The sequence below is a fragment of the Balearica regulorum genome, chromosome 1, assembly GCF_011004875.1.
Source record: "Balearica regulorum gibbericeps isolate bBalReg1 chromosome 1, bBalReg1.pri, whole genome shotgun sequence".
NCBI lineage: Eukaryota > Metazoa > Chordata > Aves > Gruiformes > Gruidae > Balearica > Balearica regulorum.
In genome coordinates this window covers 153,728,412-153,741,051 of record NC_046184.1, presented here as the reverse complement: position 1 = coordinate 153,741,051, position 12,640 = coordinate 153,728,412, and the positions used below count along the sequence as shown (strand labels likewise).

Here is a 12,640-nt window from a genome sequence, read left to right as displayed (position 1 = left end):
TCCGCCGGCGCCAAGGGGAGGGGACGCGGGCGGGGAGGCGGCCGGAGCTTCGTAGACTATCCCCCCACCGCCACCCCCGGGCCTCCGTTCCAGCCGTGCCCCGGAGGAGCTGGGTGATGTGTCCCGGCCGCCCCGGTACCTCCCCGCGGCAGGGTGGCTGCTGGCGGGCTGCCGAGAAGCCGCCTCTCGCGGGGGCGTCGGGCCGGAGCTCGGCCGCGCTGAGCCTTCGGGGGACGCTGAGCCGCCCCAGGCTACCAAAGCCTTTCCAGCCGGAGATACCACAGTAACCAGCCCCGCACCAATCCCGGAGCCCAAGCGCAAAATCCGCCTCTCCCGCTCCCCTCCCGGGGTGTAAATGGAGAGGCAGAAAGTTGCTCCGAAATAAGGATCTCCTGCGGAGCTATGCCAGTTGCCTGACAAACACGTTAGAGGTAGGTTTTCTGTAGGAATCGGAGATTATTTTCCAAGTGGCAGGTCTGCCGGCTTTCACAGTCGGTTGCCCAGCTGCTGTAATTCAGCTTAATTCCAGTTCAGGTGACAGAATTGCAATCATTTAAATTACCCAGACATCTCACCTATCATTTTTGCATCAATCCTCTTCGTGTCAAACAAATCCAGAAAAATATTTTAATAGGATATAAGCATGTTGCAAATTTTGGGCAAGGAAAGGGATAATGTGTAGACCAACCGGAGGGGAAACAATTGTCAGAGTATTTTTAAGAGAACTTACCGGTTATTAATTAATGTCTCCCTCCTCACACGAAAGTGTTCAGATAGCAGCACTTTTCAAAATAAATGAACACGCAGCCTCACACTTGCGTGTCTCGTGTTGAAACTGTTAGAATTTCTTTAGCCAGTCTAGGTTTTGCTTTTATGAGATGCTTTGCTTTTTGCTTACCTGCTAAAAAGGAATAGGTCTGTAGCAGTATTAAGCCATGCCCAGCTAATTTTGTTTATTCTGCCTAGATTTTTTTATTTTTACTGCCTAGATTTGTGATATTGCAGCTGTACCTGGTGATACATAATTTCAGCTCAGAATCAGATACCCACCAGATATTAAAGTACTAGAGATACCCAAAGAGAGAGGATGTCAAATTATTTGAGGAAAAAAAAAATCTTACAAGAGACTCCAAATTAATTACATGAGATGTGATTCAGGGCTGTGTGGAATACTGTGTGAAGGGGGGTTGTTTCATTATTGTATGGGAGTTGTTTGCTGTGGTGTGCACAGCCTCGGATTCCCATTTCCTGCCTGGATTCCCATCTCAGTCCCAGAGTTGGGAAAAAAATTCATTGAATCAAAGTGCTTCTCTGAGTGCAAAGCAAGTAGGTTTCTTCTGGGTGCCTTGTATGCAAGCATAAAAAGAACAGAAGTTCTCTTTGCGTGGATACTATTTCCAAATTCCTATGTGCAATCTAAGTTATGCCCTTTTGAAGTGGCAGGCACCATTTCAGAAAAAGAAAAGAAGAATCTTGTATCAAAGAGTTTAGACCATGAAGATCTGAATCGGTAAAGGGATCCTGAGCGTATGTACTCTCACCTTATGCATTGATTTACTGTCAACATAATGAAGAAATACATAAAGGCTCAAGTATGATTATTGATTTACAGCAGTGCTTCTGCTACCAAATCATAGCACTTAAAACAATTATTTCTGTATTTGACCAAGATTCTGCTGTACTTGAGTTATTTTCATGTACTACTGAAAGGTAGCTCTTCCTGGTGTTCAAAACAGGTATCAATAGTTTCTCAACACTGACGCGGAGAAGTTAGGATAGAAAACAGTTTCAATAACAGGGTGAAAATGCAACTGGGATTTTAGGTTTTGTTGATAAATAACATGCGCTATAAAAAAACACCGCTCCCTTCACAGATGTTTTCCGCAGTCGCTTGAAACAGATCCCCACATCCCCACATTTTTGAGTGTGTGTATTTCCCACTAGCAGCGGTCAGACAGGGGACTCTCCTGAAAGTATCACCAGCCAACTGTCACTGATGGCAATGTGTTACTTTTGTATATTAACTATAGCCTAGCTAAATGAGATGACAAATCCATCAGGCCCAATACTCATTTGGACCTGACACCAAAGCTAACGACTCTGGTTCAGCCAGAGATGTACATTGTCCCACTACTATGCACCTCCACTTAAAGGATCATCTCTGTTTCGTAGTAACCTGCCAGTAAGAACTGGATGCAGTAAGATGGAAGAGTACTGTGTGTGGTTTCAGATCCTTGGGAGAATGTAGGAAAATAGTGGACAAATTCCAGGTATGTAGAAGGGCTCCAGGGGTAAGCCTTTAAATACTCAAGGCTGTGGAGCCCTCAGCAGTCTGAGCCTTCCCCTGACCTCAGGAGAGCATGTTCGCTAGGCACAGCGCAGCGTGTCTGGTTATTACTGCTCACGTCTCTTTGTATGAATGCGCTCCAATCTACGGCGTACAATTTAAGTCGCCTATTGTTAAAGTCAAATGGCTCATGATAGTCTGTAATGCAATATAGATAATAACAGAGCATATGTGAAAATATTTGGGAAAACATTAAGAGCCTGTAATTTGTTCTCCAGCCCTCAGATGCATAGGCCTGTTGCAAGATCATTTCCCAAAAATCACAAAGTCAGCTATATCGGGACGTGTCCACCGCAGTAAGTATGGGCATGAAGGATGTTGGAAGTTGCTTGATAGGAATGAATATGGAATACTTTACTGTCTGGATAGTGCATGTACGCAGGATGCACACATTTTCTGAGGTTCATTTGTTTTTCATTTTAGAGCATCTGAGGACACCATTTAATTACAGCGAGGCTGTTCATTAACCTTCCTGACAGTGTGGCGACATGGTCACCATGGTTGGTCTTCAGATGTTCTGGAATTCAGACACTTGGGCTAGCTTACAGAGACGGACAACGCATTAAAGTTTCCTACCGATTTCTGTGCTTGAGTAAAAACCCCCTCAAGAACAGGAATGTCAGCCTTGTATGCCAGCCAAAAACCTGAGCCAATAATGACTGTACTGGCGTCAGGGTAACTCAACCTTTCTAGTCTCCCACAGTATGAAAGCTGCCTAATTTTGCAGGAGAAAATTAAAGTCTGTTTATTTGCTTCCTTGCCAGCCTTTCGTAGGTATTTATATACGTTGTCCTGCCTATGGGCCCCATTTGGTCTCCAGGCTAACAGTATTTTGTAAGTTCACATGGGGTGAAACATTTGTCACAGAACAGGGTTGATTTTTGCTGAGCTCATCTTCTTTTGGAGACAAATTGAGCAAGTGGTTGAGGGCTTATGTCATGCCAGCTGCTAACTGCTGCCCCCCACGTGTCACAGGTTTGCTGTGGCCTTGGTGTTCAGCCACTCAAGCTGTCCCTCTTTTTCCTCCTCTGGCAGTGTCTCTGTCTTCTGGGACGTTGAACCTCTGTGACCAGATGAGTGCTTTCTGGAGGTACCACAGGGACTGAATGGGACCGTTGATAATGATAAAGGAGGTACAAGCTGCTGAAAGAAACCTGCTGCTTTTTAAACACAGATGAATCTTTAAAGCAGAGGCATGTACCTCAGTTATCTAGTGAATCCTAGACAAGGCCTTACGAATGAAAAGGAAGGGCAATAAGGGAGGCTTATTCCTTGTCCTCAAAAACGTGCTGGCACTCCAGTGGTTTATTTGTTGTACCTCTTCTCAAGGCATGAGGTCACTGCAAAAGCTGCGAACAGGTAGCTGTTTGTGAAGCATGGCAATTTCTGGGTTTGTTTCTGCTTATTGCCTTCCTTTATGACTTCTTTCTTCTAAGTGAGCAAATGAGCATGCATGCTCATTAAACACAAGCATTTACACTCATCATCTTCCAGACAGCCCTAACTACAGCTCTCTGTCAAGGCGCTCTCTTTTAGGCTGCTGTGGTGGTTTAACCCAGCAGGCAGCTAAACCAACCACACACCCATTTGCTCATTTCCCCCGCCCAGTGGGATGGGGGAAAGAATCGAAAAGAAAAAGGTAAAACTCGTGGGTGGAGACAAAGACAGTTTAATAAGACAGAAAAGGAAGAGGGTAATAATAATAATAATAATAATAATAATAATAATAATAATAATACAGAAAACAAGTGATACACAGCACAATTGCTCACCACCCAGAACCAATGCTCAGCTAGTTCCTGAGCTGCACCACCTCCTGGCCAGCTCCCTCAACTATATACTGAACATGACAGGTCAGCTGTCCTGGCTGTGTCCCCTCTCAGCTTCTTGCCCCCCCCCTCCCCTCGCCCCCCAGCCTTCTCGTTGGCAGGGCAGTATGAGAAGCTGAAAAGTCCTTGAGCGCTTGGCAACAACTAAAACATCAGCGTGTTATCAACATTATTATCATCATAAATCCAAACCACAGCACTATACCCACTGCTAGGAAGAAAATTATCCCTGCCAAAATCACAACAGTATCCACTCCTTATTCTATATCATCTACATCAAGCCCAGGTCCCACACTTTCCAATACATTGTAATTCATCACCACCACTTTTCCTGTCTTTTGAGCTAAACACACAGATATCATTCTCTTAGTCAGCAGACCACCCCTGTGAAATGTCTGTAAAATGTTCATAGATGTCCAAAATATGTCCACTGAGTTCTTTCAGTCCATGACTTTGGGCTCCATCATAGTAGTCCTTCAGGGCAGGAGAGATTGTTGCATGCTGAAGCCAGTTCTGGTTGCGTCACCACTGCATTTGTCTGGTTCTATCATTGCTGCAATTTGCCCTGTTTCATCAAAATTCATTCTTTATTAATCTGGGTGATTTTTTACTGTAATACTATTGATACAGCATATAGCAACCATAGTAGTGTTGACACACGATTATATATGTAATACACAGTATTACATAGCAATTAACATCGTACGATTCAAATCATTGGCTATTCTCACCCAAAATCAAATCCCCTTGAGGTACACATCAGATTTCTCCATCCTCCCACATCACCCACCAAGTGCACCCAGGTCCTCGAGCGAAAGCAGTCCCATGGATGAGTTTGCCTTTGCCTGACGCAGGAGTAATCCAGACTGTCTTCCCCAACGTATTCTTTATATGCACTACGGGGACTTTATCCCCTTCTACAGTATGTAAAAGTTTTGATTGGGCAGGGCCAGCTCAATTGACTAACAAAGTGGCCTTTGCTAAATGTGCATCCCAATGTTTGAGGATCCCACCACCCATTGCTCTTAGTGTAGTCTTTACCAGTCCATTTGTTCAATTTTCCCAGAGGCTGGTGCATGATAGGGGATGTGATAGACCCACTCAATACCATGTTCTTTGGCCCAGGTGTCTATGAGGTTGTTCCGAAAATGAGTCCTGTTGTCTGACTCAATTCTTTCTGGGGTGCCATGTCACCACAGGACTTGTTTTTCAAGGCCCAGAATAGTGTTCCCGGCAGTGGCATGGGGCACGGGATATGTTTCCAGCCATCCAGTGGTTGCTTCCACCATTCTAAGTACACACTGCTTGCCTCAGCGGGTTGGTGAGGGTGTGATGTAGTCAGTCTGCCAGGCCTCCCCATATTTATATTTCAGCCATTGTCCTCCATATCAGAGAGGCTTTAACTGCTTGGCTTGCTTGATTGCAGCACGTTTCACATTCGTGGATAACCTGTGAGATAGCATCCATGGTCAAGTCCACCCCTCAGTCACGAGCCCATCTATATGTTCCATCTCTTCCTTGATGGCCTGAGGTGTCATGGGCCTAGCGAGCTATAAATAATTCACTCTTATGTTGTCAGTCCAAGTCCACCTGAGCCACTTCAATCTGAGCAGCCTGACCCACCTCCTGGTTGTTTTGATGTTCCTCAGTGGCTCGACTCTTGAGTACGTGGGCATCTACATGACCTACTTTCACAACCAGCTTCTCTAGCCGGGCAGCAATATCTTGCCATAATTTGGCAGCCCAAATGGGTTTGCCTCTGCACTGCCAGTTGTTCTGCTTCCACCGCTGTAACCACCCCCAGGGCATTGGCCACCACCCATGAGTCAGTACAGAGGTAGAGCACTGGCCACTTTTCTCTTTCAGCAATGTCTAAAGCCACTGGATGGCTTTCGCCTCTGCCAACTGACTCGACTCACCTTCTCCTTCAGCAGCTTCTGCAACTCATCTTGTAGGACTCCATACAGCAGCCTTCCACCTCCGATGCTTTCCCACAATGCCCATCAATGAACAGGGCATATGGCTTCTCATTTTCTGGTAGTTCATTATACGGTGGGGCCTCCTCAGCATGTGTCACCTCCTCCTCTGGCAACATTCCGAAATCTTTGCCTTCTCGCCAGTCCATGATCACTTCCAGAATTCCTAGGTGATTGAGGTTTCCTATTTGAGCCCACTGTGTGATCAGTGCGACCAACTTACTCCACGCAGCATCGGTTGCGTGATGTGTGGAGGACACCCTCCCCTTGAACACCCAGCCCAGCACTGGCAGTCGGGGTGCCAGAAGGAGCTGTGCTTTGGTACCAATCTTCTCCGAAGCAGCTCGAACCCCTCCCTATGCTGCCATTATCTCTTTTTCAGTTGGAGTGTAGCGGGCCTCGGATCCTCTGTATCCCCGACTCCAAAACCCCAGGGGTCGACCTCGAGGCTCCCCTGGTGCTTTCTGCCAGATTCCAGGTTGGGCCATTCTTCCCGGCTGTGGTGTAGAGCACATTTTTTACACCTTGTCATACCCAGACTGGCCCAAAGGCTACTGTGTGAAGCGTCTCCTGTTTAATTTGTTCAAAGGCTTGTTGTTGCTCAGGGCCCAATTTGAAATTGTTCTTCTTTCAGGTCACCTGATAGAGAGGGCTTACTATCAGACTGCCATTTGGAATATGCATTCTCCAGAAACCCACAGCTTGTGTTTTCTTTTTGCTAGTTGGTGGAGGCATAGCTGCTATTTTGTTGATCACATCCATTGGGATCTGATGACACCCGTCTTGCCATTTTATTCCTAAAAACTGGATCTCCTGTGCACGTCCTTTGACCTTACTTTGTTTTATGGCAAAACTGGGTTTCAGAAGGATTTGGACTATTTTCTTCCCTTCATCAGAGACTTCTTCTGCTGTGTTGCCCCATACAATGATGTCATCAATGTATTGCAGGTGCTCTGGGGCTTCACCCTTTTCCAGTGCAGTCTGGATCAGTCCCTGGCAAATGGTGGGGCTGTGTTTCCACCTCTGGGAAAACAGGGGCCTGAAAGAGCTATTCATCACGTTGCCACTGCTCTGTCTACATATTTACCCTTACACAGGTTACTCCACAACCTAGGTGCCCTAATCAAGGGAAATTGCCCTGCATTTCAAATCAAGAGTTAAGTCTGCTTTCTCTAGGATTGCGGTTCCATTCCTTTTTCCCTCTCCTTTTCCCACCCCTTTCCTTGTGCTGGCACTGGCTTCTGTTTGACCCTTCCTCAAGCCAATTGAACTTGATGAGCTGATGAAAAACAGTGAGCAGTGACAGCGAGTTGTTTTCTGCTGGTTTTGTGATCAGCACAGAGGCAGCACAAAGGAGGCTGATGAGGCAGCCCACAGTTGGAGCCACTGAGCTTCACTTCCCTGGGGTTTCAGCCCAGCAGTGCTGGCTGCTCGCACCAACGAGGTGCACAGGACTTTGCTTCCCCTCAGTGGGTGTCCCTGCTCTGCCCCCTCTCCAAACCTCGCAGCTCTTGGAGCACCTCAGTTGTAGAGCTGTTTTCTTTCACTGCGATTGAACAAACATACCACGGTATTACTTCTGCCTGGTGGGTGTCTGAATCACAGCATACTGAAAATGAGAGAGGCAAATCAATCAGCTTGACACGTCCTTATCACATAAAAGCCTGGCCTGGATTATTAGAATTTGCCTTTCTTACAGAAACTGGAAAGAAATTCTTAGATAGAAACCATGAGGCAACCTGAGCTGTAGATACAGCCACCAAGATGTAGTAAACTCTTCCCTGGTGCACAGATGCTAGAGGTGCAAATGAAAATAGGGGCTCAGGAAGAACTCCACACCCAGGTCTTCTGTAGAAGTTAGTTTAGACTCAGTTGCTCAACTGTGAGTCAAGGTCTCAAATCAGCTTTCTTCAGTGAGGAATCTGAGTTTGTGGACAGCTGGGACCTTGCGGAGGGAGCAGCCCTGCCATGTCCACACCACCAGCCAGCTCGACTCTCTCCTTACTGGTACTTTTCATTCACTAAAATCATCTGAATCCTCCAGTATTTTGTACCTATCTAGATAGATTGATATGTTTTACCATATTAAGGAATCAGTGCTCTAGTTTTTCTAGACTTTCTGCTATGTGAAAGAAAAAAAATTTTTATTTAGCGTGGACACGCTCACCAAATGACGTGGAAATACAGGACTGGGGACTCAATCAGAAAGTAAGCAGCCGTGATTCGAAGTGATCACAATGCAGGAAGTTCTGGTAAGTGCACAAAATGCGAGTTTTGTATAGATTTCTTTTTTCTAACAACTGCAGCATTTTAAGGTCTAATCAGACTCCATCAACACATGACAACCCAAGCCTATCTTACTATTCTATCACGCGCCTGGAGTTTAATAGGGCACTGTGAGTGGATCTGTACAGAGGTCTATATGCCTACAAGACTTTACAGAACTATGGCCTATAAAAAGATTTATTACTTTTTTACAACTTCTGGCATCATGAACCAGATGGACTAAGATATCTGGTCATAAAACAGAATTTGCTTTCGTTCTTATAAACTTACCGAGATTCTTGTTCATGATAAACAGATCCATATATCTATGGGAAGTCCTATGGACTGCAGTAGCCCACGAATGGGAAGCTGAGTGCAGGTTTGCCAGAATCAGATGCCATGAACTTAGTGACTAATAATGACACATAAGCCCAAGTGAATGCAACTTGTGACCTTTAAATGCGAAGTTATTTTCACGACATAGGTTTGTGACAGTTGAGAAAACTTTATTTTTATTTGCAAGTTCAATACTGTTGGCATCAGAATCATTAAAAAAAGTGACATATACAGAAGAAAAAGATCTGTGTTTTCAGTCGAGCCTGCCCAGTCATTATTGACTCTCATACATATCAAGTATCTTCTGCATTTTATACCCTAATTTTAAGTCATTTCTCTAGGCGCTGAGCCATAGCCACCATGCTTCCCTATGAAGAAATTCACTTGGTGCCAAGCTTGTCGGTATTGTTCCTGGTCAGGAAGAAAAGGCCATTGAAGAGAGTGTCACAGACAACTTTGCCTCGGGGCAAAATCACATCCAGTCAGGAGTTAACACTTTGTCCTGCCTCCAGCCACGTTACTACACTTTTTTTTTCCACCTCTTGGCTGGATGAGCCATTGTGATCCTTTTTTTCCTTCCTCCTTGAACTCCTCCCTACCCATACCGGCAGCATGCAGAGAGAAGTGGGACTTCTCCTCTGGGCACTTGTTAAAGGTCAAAAGAATTCGATTGAATTTGGCAGTAAAGAACAATTGTCCTCTTTTTTATCCCCTTACAGAAAGATAACATTGTGCCCTTCAAAGTGTAAACCGATCACCAGTTTATCATAATGATTTCTCCTAAAAGCATGGGAACCCATCATGGGCTCCTGCTTCACCTCCCTAGGTCTGGCCCTTGGGCGAGGGATGCACCAGCTATTGGTGGAGAACAGAACTTCTTTGGAAAGGAAATAGTCATGTGATGAGGAATGTAAAGACAGTCATGATGTAGTTATATGTGTGAAGATGGGACTTGGAGATTAGGGGTGGAGAAAGGATGATCAAAGTGCGATTTATAATATGCAAATTAATATCAGTATGTTTTTGGACAGTAACACTGGAAATTTTTGCTTGTTTGTAGTCTACAAATTAGAAACTTACTGTATAAAATTTTTAAGTCCTCTACTAGTCCTAGTTTAGAACTAGAAAAAAGGATTCTATGATGTTTTGTTAGTAACAGTTATTTCTGTAACAGAAAATCTTTCCCTCCCAGAATATGAAAGAGGGTTCCTAGCTGCTTTCTAACTTGTATAGAGACAAAAAAACCATAGTGTTTCAGATTTCAGTTGATAGCTAGTTAGTTGGACTTTCATTGTATTAGACATTATATCTATGCTCTAAGTCTACTAAAACAACCTTAAGGTTTATTAAAATAGTTTCAAACACAGCATAAGGGTAACATCATTACATTTGAAGCATTGTCATACTGTAATATTCTGTAGAGAGTTTACACAAAGATACTGCATTCCAAATTGCCTATTTTTCTGTGTCTTTAACTACATATTTATGATTAAAATAAAGTGCAGCACTCCCCAGTGCATCCCTTTATATCACACTGTTTCTGGGAGTTCATTTCTGTGTCGTTCTTTGGAGCACATTTTCAATTTAAGTATTTAGAAATTTGCTGTTGTTGAATCTTATGAAACTGTTCTGTTTTGCTTTTGTCCTTTCTTTTTTCATAACCAAGTTTTTCATCATTATTCACCTTGGGTACTCCTCCAGAAGTCGTATTGAGATCAATGGAACTATTCATAGCCAAGGTATAAATAAGCGTGATGGGATTTGACCTTCAGCCACCTCAAAAAAAAATAATTCTCCCGTCTAATTATGTAGATATAATCCTGCTCTAAATTCAAGAGCAAAAATACTTTAAAATTGCCTCTGACAAATAGTGTCTACTGTTCACAGCTGAAATGGGAACTTTTGTCTCCTGCTATAATACAGTTATCCTCTATGTAGTACTTTTATGTGAAAAATTGATGCAAATTATGTTTGCTAAAGCAGTATATTTTTTGGCACTTTGTTTCTGAGTTGCTATGAATTGCATGCTACTGTTTTGACATCTTTCCAGACTGTAGATGCTGCTGTGTTTCTTGGGAGCCTGGGAAGTTACCTAGAAATGAAACCTGTTGCTTGTGATTCCCTTTATAAAAGCAAGTTGCAAAAGTAATTGTTTTGGTACCTCCTGTTCTGGCTTCAGCTCTGAAAATATTATTTGAAAATTTGCTTGCTTGCTTTTTTTCCCTTTGAAATGCCAAGTGGGAGGTAAACATAATTGCAGATTGCTTTTCTTTGGGTATTTAGTTATCAGTAATAATTAGTATTTTCATGATGTTTTCCTCTTTGGAATATTGCAGAAATGGAGCGCTACGTTCTGTGCTGATTTACCCTTATGCCGGCTTCACTGAAACATTGCTTAAATTGCTTATGGCAGCAAATCAGTTCTGTATTTGGCCTGACACATCACTGATCGGTTCCAGCAGCTTTGAGCATCGTGTATCGCAACCTTCCTTCACACCTGGGGCGAGAAACTCATAAATCAGAGAGAAAATTTAGAACCATAAAGGACAGAAAGAAAATGCTCAAGGAAGAAGTTACACTCTGTTATGAGATTTTTGGTTTTCATAGGATGTGAATTACACATGTCCTTTTAACACACCAAGAAAACAGCTTCTGTGAGATAGAGGAAGTTGCAGAAATTATTAATGCTTGTTGGTATTTAATCTAAATCCCTAATTTAAACAGAAGTGCTGGGCAAAACTCATTCCAGATTTAATATGATATAATCTAATTGACTTTAAACACCTGCTTGTGTCAAAGCTGGTCTGTTTAAAGAGTAAAAATAACAGAGTGAAGAGCACTTTTAGAACATATTGGAGATGTTAATGTAAGATATTATTATTGGAGTGAGCTTGTTCCTATTTAATTCAAATAAAGAAGCTTGTCATTTTCTAAAGCTCAGAGGAGATTACAATAAAATAACATAGCAAGATTGCTATTCTTAAATCAGAAAAAAAAGAGAAAGAAGAAAATTAATTTACTATAGGCACATGAAACTGAAAGGAAGAAGTAATTGAAATTAAAAGGTGAAACAAAAGGATGTTTGTCCAAAAGAGGAGAGGATACAAAGTGTAAAATAAAAGCTCCGTTATAGAATACGTACATGGAAAATGACAATGGAAGAGGGTAAAAGAGAAATAAATAGGAATATCCTCTCTGGTTGGAAGACATCAGTGACTGTAGAAAAATATTTCAATTCTCAGTGAGATGGCACGTAGGGACCTGATCACATAGCCTGTTGCTGGTCAGCTGAGTGCTGAAGTATTTTCTTAGCTTTTAGGAATACTAGTAACAGTTAAAAACATACCTCAATGAAGCCCATGCTAAAATTCTTCAGTGAAGAAGGACGGACTTGAATTTAAATACTTTTATGAGCTTTTGATTAGGGTTATAAATTAACTAACTTCTGGACATACCAAAAATGGATAGTAACAAAAGGAAATGAGAAACAGTAGAGTACAAATGGAGAAATGACAGCAAACACTTGTTAGCTGCATTGTTCAGAGCGAGTAGGAAAAAATCCATCCATTTCAGTGAGCCTCAGGTCAAAGCCTGTGTTTTGATGGATAAGGCACACAAGTTTATGATGTACTTATATTCATTATAAGTACATTTTGTGATCACAAAAGAGAAAAGATTTGTAACAAACCTTTGTATGAAGGCACAACGGCTGTAACGACTTGAAACTCAAGGCCTTTTTAAAATGGAAGAATTTAGGCAATCCAGGGAATGGAAGTGGAGTTTGTTCTCCAGATAAAACATTTACCTCATTGTCTCTGTCCTCAAATTGCCAATACAAAAGATGAAAAACTGGTGGGAAGCTAGCAATAGTGAAGGTAGCCATTGCA

At 42.9% G+C, this 12,640-nt stretch overlaps 1 long non-coding RNA gene across 4 annotated transcripts; it reads left to right on the top strand.

Annotated features, from left to right (window-relative positions):
• The first annotated feature begins 10 nt into the window (after positions 1–10).
• LOC142599467 (uncharacterized) lies at positions 11–12,031 on the top strand. 4 transcript variants are annotated; one of them, XR_012833040.1, is made up of 5 exons: positions 11–431; positions 2,566–2,643; positions 3,383–3,480; positions 10,804–10,898; positions 11,090–12,031. It is a non-coding gene; the product is annotated as an uncharacterized LOC142599467 (long non-coding RNA). The 4 variants fall into 4 exon arrangements; XR_012833039.1 differs by lacking the exon at positions 10,804–10,898; XR_012833042.1 differs by lacking the exon at positions 10,804–10,898 and having other exon boundaries at positions 3,323–3,480.
• Positions 12,032–12,640: the final 609 nt, after the last annotated feature.